Genomic DNA, 11761 nt, shown 5'->3' on the forward strand with positions numbered 1-11761 from the left:
AGACTCCTTCATACGTGATGTGATGTTCTTCATATTGTTTCCCAACGGGAAATACATGGTATTAAGCACATACTACTAGATTTTCTCAATATTAATGATCACTAGGTTAAGGACATTTCTTCCATTGGAAGCAGATGTGGGTCAACTGATAGAGCATGTCCACCTACCATGTGGAGGGCCCAGGGTTCAAACCCAGAGTCTCCTGACCCATGTGGTGAGCTGGCCCACGTGCAGGGCTGCCACGCCCAAGGAGTGCCATGCCACACAGGGATGTGCCCTGCTAGGGGAGCCCCATGCACAAGGAGTGCGCCCCACAAGGAGAGTCGCCCTGCACGTAAAAAGCGCAGGCCGCCCAGGAGGGGCGCCACACACATGGAGAGCTGATGCAACAAGATGACGCCATGAAAAAAGAGACAAAGATCCTGGTGCCGCTGAGAATGCAGGCGGACACAGAAGAAGACACAGCAAATGGACACAAGAGAGCAGACAACAGGGGGCGAGGAGAGAAATAAATAAAATAAATCTTTAAAAAAAAAAGGATGTTTCTTCCAGATTTCTCTATTATGAAAGCCCATTTTTCCCTTTTGTGGTTGTTAGGTAATCTGTGGGGTGACACCTTAGAACTCTTTGGAGGGAAAAATCTTAGCTATCTGCAAGGAGAAAACAGGTATACCAGACCAATGTGCAAACAAGATAAACACTCACATGAAGTTACTCATGGTGAAGGGTCTCCAGGGTGTCATGAATGGGTTAACATGGCCAGCCCTGGGTATGAAAACTAATCTGTGAGAGCATTACTTTTATCTACTGGGCTATGTGAGGCACTGTCCGAGGTACTAGAAACAGAGCAGTGCACAAGACAGACAAGGACCCTACAAGATTTATATTCTGATGGGGAGACAAACAAGTAGCCAAGATAATTTCTGATGATAGCAAGTGTGTCAAGGTGATAGGAATGTGAAATGGGGAATGTGATGGATAACAGCACAAGCAAGCTACAGTTCTCGCTGAGAAATCATTGACATTGTTTGAAAAAAAATCACTAATCAGCTTTGATCAATGGCCCCTTCTACTCCACTTGGTGGCTGTGAGATTTCAGTGTAGGGTGTTATGGCAACAGCTGTGAACCTTTAAAGACAAATCCACTCACCAGGTGGGTGCAGTAATCATCTGGATCATTCTGGCACCTCCTACTGCAGATGTACTGCATGGTAGATGCTGCCTAACCTGTGATGAATTGAGTTGAATACTAGTGACATTCAGAGCAGGAAGCTCTGGTCTCTCTGGAGTTCGGGCCACTTTAGAATTACTGTGGATAATTCTGGTAACAGAAGTGATATTTTCTACAGGGCTTTGTAGTGTATCTTTTAAGAAGATGTGCTAAAGGTTAGGAGTTTACTATTTTTAGCAGGTCATACCTTATCTAAGCTCCAGATTTATTCTAATAAAACAGAAATAAATCAAGAAACCTCTTCCAAGTCCTGGGCCAGACTTACACCAATGAGGAATTTGATGAACTAGATTTTGAATTTGGTCTGGAACTTGATGAAATTACTTCCAAGAAGGAAATTATAAGTAAGGAACAAGGAAATGAAAAGGCAAAGGGGGCCTCTTTACCGACTTGATGTCCCTGCCGATAGATATGATCTCTTGTATCTGGAAGTATTGGTCTAAGGACTTCAGGTCTTTAAAGAAAGGATAAAGGTCCCAGTCTATCAATGGGTAATGCCTAACAGAGAACTCCAGAAATTAATGACCACAGAAGAGACAACTAATATATGCCTTTATGCTGTAGCAGCAGTTCTCCAAAATATCAAGTTTGCTAAAGATCGATATGACAGCTTCGTTGAACTTCAAGAGAAATTACATTGGAATATTTGCAAGAAAAGAGCCTTAGTTGTTATCAGTATCTATGATTTGGACACTTTGTCAGGCCCATTTTCTTATACCGCAAAGCATCCATCAGATGTCACATTCAAGCCTCTAAATAAGACCAAAGAGTACACAACCTGTAAACTGATGAACATACACAAGACTGACAACTACCTTAAACATTATTTACACATCAATGGACATAAACCCCTGTACTCAGTTATCTATGGTAGCAATGGTGTCATCCTATCAATGCCTTCAATCATCATTCTAAAATAACAGTGAAGACTAGAAATGTTTTTTTTTTCATATATAGGACCTGATTTAACTAAGGCAAAAATAGTCTTTGATATTCTTGTGACCATGTTCAGTGAATATTGTACGAATCAATTTGTGATTGAAGCAGCTGAAGTAGTTTTTCCTAAGGGAAATTCATCACCTTTCTAGTACTGGCTCACGAAAATGAGATCATGAGGGCTGACCTAATTAAAAAAAAAAATGAAATCGAAGAAACTCCAGAAAATCTTGCAAAGTTTCTGACCAAGATATATTTAAAGTCAGAAGTCATAGGTGATGGGAATCGGGTAGAGACTGAAATCTCTCCAACCCTGACATTATCCATGCATGTGATATTATAGAAGATGCAGCTATCACTTATGGTTGTAACAACATTCACATGACTCTCCTGAAAACACACACCATAGCTAATGAATTTCCTCTTAATAAGCTCACAGAACTTCTAAGACATGACATGACAGCAGCTGGATTTATTGAAGCCCTTATCTTTGCTCTGTGCTCCCAAGAAGATATTGCTGAGAGAGACTTAGCAAATAAAGGGAGAGATTTAGCAAATAAAAGGACAAATTCCACTTGCTTAGAACTCTGGAGGATGGTAGAGACTGGAGAACAACTCCACAAACACTGAATCAAAGAAACAAAAAATATAAGGTAGGAGAATCCCATCCTGGACCAATGGTTGGTTTTCATTTCTCCCCACCCCCTTACTTGGTCCGGTGTGGCTTGGAATTCACACAGAGGTAGCATGGCCCAGCTCCCTCCAATTGTGGACAGAAACAATAGACTGATTCACAGCAGTGAATTAGAACTCCATGCATATCCAGGCACAGGGACCTAAATCTGCAGAGATCCAAGGCAGAACACAAGCTGCTGAGGAGTGCTGCATACAAAAGGGCCCTTCCATGGGGGAGGGGGAACACCACAGAAAGGCTGGTAAGGACTGTTGTGACCTCACTCAATCCAGTTGTCAGCTGGGCCACCTAAAGGCAAAATGTACTTTTTGGAAGTGACTCACCTTTCGGAATTAACTCCATCTGGCTCCTGGGGAGGGATACCTTAATGGGGAAGAAACCAGAGACAGGAAAGCCTCACAGGAAAGTAAAAAAGTGTGTGTGGGGTTTAAACTGAGTTGCTGTAAGATGGGATGAGTCCCAAGAACTGATAAGTATAAGGAAAACAGGGCACTGAGTGAGAGAGAGTATTTAAACAAGTCACAGGGGCTGGGGAGAAAATTCTACACAAAAACAAACAGAACTGATCAAGATTTCCAGAAAAGGAACAGAGGAAAGGAAGCTTTCTCCTGGAGGTGAAACAAGTACACAAAAAGTACAATCTCAAAAATTGCACCACTTATCCAGGGAAAGAATCAGATGAAGAAGAGCTGAGAAAATCTGACCAGGTAAATAGTCTATTTTAAAGTTCTAGGAAAGTTAGATCAGGAGTCAAAGAAGAGCCTTAACACAAAGCCAGTATTGTACTCAATGGTGTAAGACAAAGTGTCCCGCTGAGATCAGGAACAAGACAAGGATGACCACTGTCTCTGTTGTTATTCAAAATTGTGCTAGATGTTGTTGCTAAAGCAATAAGGCAAGAAAAAGAAATAAAAGGCATCCAAATTAGAAAGGAAGAAGTAAAATTTTTACTAGTTGCAGATGATATTATCCTATATTTAGAAAGTCATGAAACTACAACAAAGTTACTAGAACTAATAAATTCAGCAAAGTAGCAAGATACAAGATTAATATACAAAATTGGTAGTGTTTCTATACATTAGAATCGAGCAATCTGAGGAAGAAGTCAGGAAAAAGATTCCCCTTATAATTGCAAAAAAAAAAAAAATCAAATATTTAGGAATAATTTAAACAAAGACATAAAGGACCTGGATTCAGAAAACTACAACACATTGTTGAAAGAAACCAAAGAAGACCTAAATAAATGGAATGACATTCCGTGCACATAGACTGGAAAACTAAATGTCATTAAGATGTCCAATCCACCCAAATTGATTTACAGATTCAATGCAAGCCCAATAAAATTTCCAACAGATTTTTTTCAGAAATAGAAAAGCCCATATTGAAGTTATTTAGAAGGGTAAGGAGTCCCAAATAGCCAGAAATATCTTAAAAAAGAAGAAATGAAGTTGGAAATCTCTTATTTCCTGACTTTAAATCTTATTACTTGACTACAGTGGTAAAACAGCATGATACTGGCATAAAGATAGACATACAGACCAGTGGGACTGACTGACAATTCCGAAACAGACCCTTAACTCTATGGTCAAGTGACCTTTGACAAGGCTGTCAAGGCCACATAATTGAGAAGGAATCACCTATTCAACAAATGATGCTGGAAGAACTGGATATCCATAGGCAAAAGAATGAAAGTGGAGCAATATCTCACACCATATACAAAAATTAACTCAAAAGACCTAAGTATAAGAGCCAGGATTCAAAACTCTTAGAGGAAAATATAGGGAAACATCTTCAGGATCTTGTGTTAGATAATGGTTTCTTAGATTTCACACCCAAAGTGCAAGTCATGAAAGAAAAAATAGATAAATGGGACCACCTCAAATTTAAAATCTTTTGTGAATCAAAGGCATTTGTCACAAAAGTGAAACAACCTACTCAATAAAAGGAAATATTTGGAAACCATATACACAAAAAGAGTTTAATATCCAGAATATATAAAGAAATGCTACAACTCAATAATAAAAAGACAGTGCAATTTTTTTTAAATGGGCAAAAAAGAAATAATAAAAAAAGAAAAAAGTGGGTGAAAGAATTGAATAGATACTTCTCCAAAGAGGATATAGCAATGGCTGGAAAGCACATTAAAATATGCTCAACACCACTAGCTATCAGGGAAATGCATATCAAAGTCACAATGAGATATCATTTCACACCCGCTAGAATGTCTACTATTAAAAAGAAACAAAAACAAAATTATAAGTGTTAGAGAGGATGTGAAGAAAAAGAACACTCATTCTTTGTTGGTGGGATTGGAAAATAGTGCAGCCATTGTAGAAGATAGTTTAGCAGTTCCTCAGGAAGCTCAATATAGAATTACCATATGACCCCGCAATCCCACTGTTAGGTACATACCCAGAAGAATTGAAAGCAGGGACTTGAACAGATATTTGCACACTGATGTTAATAGCAGCATTATTCTCAATTGCCAAAGGATGGAAGCAACTCAAGTGTCCGTCAACTGATGAATGGTTAAACAAAATATGATATATACATAGGATGGAATATTATTCAGCTGTAAAAAGGAATGAAGTACTGATGCATATGACAACATGGATGAATCTTGGAGCCATTATGCTGAGTGAAATAGACCAGACACAGAAGGAAAAATATTATATAATCTCCCTGACATGAACTAATTATAATAAGCAAACTCAGAGTTAGAACCTAGAACATAGTCTACCAGGGGATAAATTGGGGGTAGAGAATGGAGAGCTGATGCTTAATTTGTGCAGAAATTTTTATATAGGTTGAATGTAAAGGTTTGGAAATGGATAGCAGTGAAGTTAACACATTACTGAGAGTATAATTAACAGCACTGAATTATATTTGTGACTGTGTTTGAAAGGGGGAGTTTTAGGTTGTGTTTGTTACTAGATTGAAAGTTAGAAGATAAAACATAGGACTGTATAACACAGTGAGCCCTGTTGTGGATAGTGGACTTGGGTTAATAGTACTAGTAAAGGAATGTGCATTTATGAATCACAATAAATGCATGACACTATTATAAGGTGTTGATGATAGGGTGGTATATGGGAAAAATATGCCTAATGTAAATTATGGACTACAGGTAACAGTAATATTTTAATATTTTTTCATCAAGTGTAACAAAGGTACTACACTAATGCAAATTATCAACAATAGGGGAATATATAGGAACTTATTTTTTACATGACTGTAGCAGTTTGATACAGTTATGAATTCCAAAAATAGATATTGGATTATGTTTGTAATCTGATCTATTACTGGGCCTGATTGAGCTATGATTAGGGCTTTGATTGGGCCATGTCTTTAGTCCCCTTGGTGGGTGGGGACTCACAGATGAAAGGCATGGCAAAGGACAGAGTTGGAGCTTTTGATGCAGGGGTTTTTGATGTTGGAGTTTGATGCTGAAGCCTTAAACTGGAGCCCCAGGAAGTAAGCTCACAGAGGAAAGAAAGCCAGCCCCAGTAAGAAAGGAATCTTGAACCCAGGAGGGACCCTGGAAGGGAGGAACCCAGGAAATCTGAACCCTTGCAGTTGTCAGTGGCCATCTTGCTCCAACACTTGGAAATAGACTTTGGTGAGGGAAATAATGTAGGCTTTATGGCCTGGTATCTGTAAGCTCCTACCATAAATAAATACCCTTTATAAAAGCCAACCAATTTCTGGCACCCCTTTGGCTGACTAATACAGAATTTGGTATCAGGAGTGTGGTAGTGCTTTGCAATTACCAAAATGCTGGAATGGTTTTATAAATGGGTAAGGGGTATTTTTTGGAGGAATTGTGAGATGCTTGATGGAAAAGGCCTAGATCATTTTGAAGAGACTGTTGATAGAAATGTGGATGCTAAAGAGACTTTTTATGATGCCGTAGAAGTAAATGATGAAACTATTATTGGAGACTGGAGGAAAGGCGATCTGTGTTTTAAAGTTACAGAGAACTTAGTAAGATTAACTCCTGGTGTTTTATGGAAGGCAGAATTTGAAAATGGTGAGCCAGGGCATTTAGCTGAAGAAATTTCCAAAGTAAACCTGGAGAATGCAGTTTGGCTTCTGCTTACAGCTTATAGCAAAATGTTAGACAAGAGAAATATGCTGAAGACTGAACTGTCGGGCACAAAGGAAACAGAAACTGAGTCTGGAAATTCCAAGCTTCTGGAAATCAAGCTCCCAGATGAAAGTGCCCTATTGAAGGACTTAACTAAACTTGCAACTTGCAAATCTGGATTGGAAATGCAGTTATCTTGGAAAGACTTCTGGAAAGTCTTACTGTCTGATAGGTTGGACCCCTGTTTCCTCTATGCCAAACCAACAAGCTTTTTGAGAGAGTTGTATGAACAAAACCACTGTCAGCCTGGAATAAAAGGGACATGGAAAGGAGGGATTTTTTGAAGGGGAAATGTCTTCAAAAGGAAAATCATGGAAGCTGAGATCTGGAATTAGGACATCACCTTGGGCCAAGAGAGGAACCCTACCCTTGTGTAGAGAGGGTGAATTTGACCCAGCAGTTGAAGAGGATGGATGTTCCCACCCGATGTTCTGGGAGAGTTTTGCCACTGCAGGGTACAGAGAGGGTGGACAACATCCCCCAAGGATTAGGGCGGTTAAGGTCAGTACCCCTCAGGTCTGAGAGTGGTGGACCTGTCCCCCAAAGGTTAGGGAAGGCCAGGTGGTCAATTTGTTGCTCTGAGAGGGTTGAGCCTGTATGACAAAGGTTAGGGAAAGCCAGGTGGTCAACTCATTGCTCTGAGAGGGTTGAGCCATATGCCAAAGGTTAGAGGGAAGGTTGTCTTCATGTCACTGTAGTAGGGGTGTTAAGACTCTAACCCAAAGATTGGGTAAGGTGTGGCAATCACCCCAACACTCTTGGAGAGAGAGGTCTGGAGCTTGGTCAACACCCAGATGCTTGATGAGGGTGGAACCAAGAAAATGGCCTCTGGGCAAGCCTGTGGAAAAGGTATGTTCCCATTAGGCCCCAAGGAGAAGAAACCATCATCTTTAGAATGACTTTTGGACTGAAATTGAATGGAGGATGCTCTGCAGGTTTACTGAACTGTAGAGGACTTGTGACTCATGTTTCCCTCCCAATTTCTCCTTTTTGTAACGAAAATGTTTATCCTTTGTCCATTCGTGTATTGGAAACAGATAAATTGTTTTGTAAGTTTCAGAAGTCTATAGCAGACAGGACTTTGCTGTAAGACAAACTGTATTTCTTTAAATTGATTGTGATATGATTTAGTACTTGCATTGTTACTGATTTAAGGTTTATTTCGATATCGTAATGTCTTTTTGGAATTCAGAGGGTGACTTTTCTATAAACCTACTCTTCTTTATTAAAAAATAACAATAATTTAAAAAAACATGAGAAGTGAAAGGAGCAAGACACAAAGTACTACATATTGTATGTTTCCATTTATATAAAATATCATTACAAATAAATCTATAGAGTCAGATTAGTGGTTATATAGGGCTGGGGAAGGATAGAGGGCTTGTGAGATGAGTACTAAGGGATACAGGGTTTATCTTTTTGCAGTAATGAAAATGTCTTAAAATTGACTGTGGTGATGAATGCACAAGTCTGTGATTACACTAAAAGTCATTGATTGTGCACTTGGAACAGAAAAGAGAAGATATTGCTGATAAAAAACTTGGTTTGACTATCTCTGCAACAAAGGCAGTCCATATAAGTAATTCTAAAACAGATGAACGTCAGGGGGTTTGCACTGCCTTCTTCCTGGCCTCCTAATGACAACAGCAGTGAATCAGAAGATGCCCCCTCCTCTGAAGCTATTTGAAATCTCTGACATTGTAGTAAAATATTCTAACAGAGATGTGTGTGCAAAAAATTACAGGCATCTCTGTGCTGTTTAATACAAGAACAGTGAGTTTGAGATGATCCATGGGCTGCTGGACAGAATTATGCCGCTGCTAAATGTGCTTGCTGGTGAAAAGAAGGAGGATATGTGATCAAAGCATCAGAAGGCCCTGATTTTCCCCCAGTGATGTGCTGGGATCTTTGCCACGGGTTAGAGCCGTGGGAAGCTCCAAGTCCTTCACTCTGATGTGGTCACCAAATTTGAGCTGACCATGCCGTGCTCCTCGCTGGAAATCAACAGAGCCCTTTTTGTGAGCTCGGTCTCAGTTGTAAGAGTCTCCCCTCCAGTGTCCTTCAGCCCTCCTCCATGGGCAACGTCCCTTTATGCTTTAATGCTTAATAAAGCAGCAAACACACACACACAAAGAAATCGAGAGTATGTAACAATGTGCATGAACTCTGTAGTCATCTGGTCTCTGTATCACACGTATCTGTGGCCGTGAACCCATCCATTTAAGCAAGTAAGCTCTGCTGGGCCAACCGTGCTGTTTACTCTGTATAACAACGACCACCCCACCTCCCACAAGAGAACATGCAATGGGTGTCATCCCGTCTGCGGACAAATGCAAGTTTTAAACAGATAGCCTCTGTCCTGGCTTCTCAGAAGAGTACAGTTCTCAGTAGGTCAGTCCAAATCAGGGGAGCGTATTGATGGTTTTCATTTGCATTAGCAAATTAATTTCTGCCTCTGCCAGTTGTCTGAATTTCATCAGAGCCAGCATTCCAAGAGACCGAGGCAGAAGCTGCAAAGCAAAAGTAAGCCTCAAAAGTCATTTTTGAGATTCAAGGGCAGGGGCCGGGCAAGGGTGTGATCACCAGGAGGTGAGGACACGGTGCATGTGTGTATGAGGAACAAGTGGTCTTGTTGTGGAAGCAGAGAGGTTCAATGATCGCGTATGGAAGGCCAGGACTCAGTAGTAATTTTGGGAAGGAACATTGATTAATGACTGACCAGGCTCTGGAAATTTCCTGTTCAATAACCCAAGCCCCGAATAAGATCTTTGCATTTCTTTTATACAGAGGATGTAGGAATGGGGAGTCAGACGGTGTTTATATGCAAAAGGACATTTTGTTAGTTTCTTAGAGTTTTAAGTGAGTAGCAGATAGGGTTTGAATTAACACATACTCTCTAGGTAAGTCTGATTTGATACATCCCCCCCCACACACACACACATCTATCTGCCACATTCCAGGAAAGCTTGAATTGACATATTTAGCTTACACTCACAGTCCAGGTTATTTATGAAGAAACATACAGCTCCCCACACAGCCCATATCATTTATTTCACCCTTGTGCCAGCTTAACTTGCTAAGCTTTGGCATCACTACTGTTGGAATTATGACGTGGGTGGCAGTTTGTTGTTTTGATTGATTACCCCACTTATTAATTTCCCAGGGAGGGCCCAAAGACAAAGCCCCTGGGCAATACCTAGGGCTTTTTTTCCTGTTCCCAGAAGAAGTTTTTGTCCTGGACAGCAGAATCTTGGGGGTGGAGGCTTTCCAGCAGCCATCCTGGGGGTTACTGCTGTTTATGTGAATCTCTTGCCAGGCTACAGAGCCATCCATTAATTTTTATTTTATAAGCTTGCTTTATTTTCCTGTTAGAGAGTTTACACCTTTAATCTTAAAGGGGTGCTGAAGGAAGATGATCTTTTTTCTGTAGCTACTTCCTGCTGGCCATGGATTGTAGTCCCTACCCGATAAGGTGTAAAAACTCTGTTATTTTATTTTAATTGGAGGAAGACGAATCTAGCATTCTGTATGAAGCTGGATGAAGTTCTCATATGGTTAATTATATGCTCATTCTGAAAGAAACAAACCTAATTAAAACTTTGGAAATATATGGTTTCTTTAAGAGGACACTGGATCACAGAAGTAGAAAAGGTTAGCACCTGCAAAGATGGCACCTTTTTAAAGTTGGTGGGGAAGAGTATATATATATATGTGTGTGTGTGTGTGTGTGTGTGTGTGTATGAAGTTATTTTATGTTCTTGGTTAACCCCAGAGAGAAATTTTAAGAGACAATGGTATTAGGCACTTAGCTTTGTTTTTTGAAGATGTGTCCCAGGCTGTTCAATGACTGGCACTTGTGTGTTTTGTCAGGTGCTTCCAGTGAATTGGTACTCTTAGGTAGCTGACTTTATTCAGGATTAGTACACGAAGCTAGACATTTCTTTAGCTTAAATAGCTGTGGGAGTGATCAGAACTACAGAGTAAAGGTTTTATATTTTGGCTTTAATTGAGTAACTACTGATAAAAAATTTTAAAAAAAATTTCTCTCCCCTTCCCCTCCTGCCCCGCCCCAATTGTCTATTCTCTGTGTTCATTCACCGTGGGCTCTTCTGTGTCTGCTTTCTATCCTTATCAGAGGCATCAGGAATCTGTGTTTCTTTTTGTTGTGTCATCTTGCTGCGTCAGCTCTCCATGTGTGCAGCGCCACTCCTGGGCAGGCTGCACTTTCTTTCGCACTGGGCGGCTCTCCTTACAGGGAGCACTGCTTGTGCCTGGGGTTCCCCTACGCAGGGGACACCCCTGCGTGGCACGGCACTCCTTGCGCACATCAGCACTGCACGTGGGCCAGCTCCACATGGGTCAAGGAGGCCCGGGGTTTGAACCGTGGACCTCCCATGTGGTAGACCAACGCCCTATGCCCTGGGCCAAGTCTGCTTCCCCTGATAAAAATTTTTTAACTGTTTTTACCAGGCTTTGTTTTTTTGGACAATCTGTTTGGTTAAGCTGGTTAGGGCATTTTTCCCCAGATGAGTGCCTTAGTAAAGTTCAGGAAGGACTTTTTAAAAAAAAAGATTTATTTATTTATTTATTTCTCTAACCACCACCCCCCCGCAGTTGTCTGTTCTCTGTGTCTATTTGCCGCATCTTGTTTCTTTGTCCGCTTCTGTTGTTGTCTGCGGCATGGGAATCTGTGTCTCTTTTTGTTGCATCATCTTGTCATCTTGTTGTGTCAGCTCTCCGTGTGTGCGGCGCC

At 40.7% G+C, this 11761-nt stretch overlaps 1 pseudogene; it reads left to right on the plus strand.

The window, feature by feature from the left end:
- The first annotated feature begins 755 nt into the window (after positions 1-755).
- Positions 756-9218, plus strand: LOC101445345 (phenylalanine--tRNA ligase beta subunit-like; annotated as a pseudogene).
- Positions 9219-11761: the final 2543 nt, after the last annotated feature.

The sequence above is a fragment of the Dasypus novemcinctus genome, chromosome 4 (assembly GCF_030445035.2).
Source record: "Dasypus novemcinctus isolate mDasNov1 chromosome 4, mDasNov1.1.hap2, whole genome shotgun sequence".
Classification (NCBI taxonomy): domain Eukaryota; kingdom Metazoa; phylum Chordata; class Mammalia; order Cingulata; family Dasypodidae; genus Dasypus; species Dasypus novemcinctus.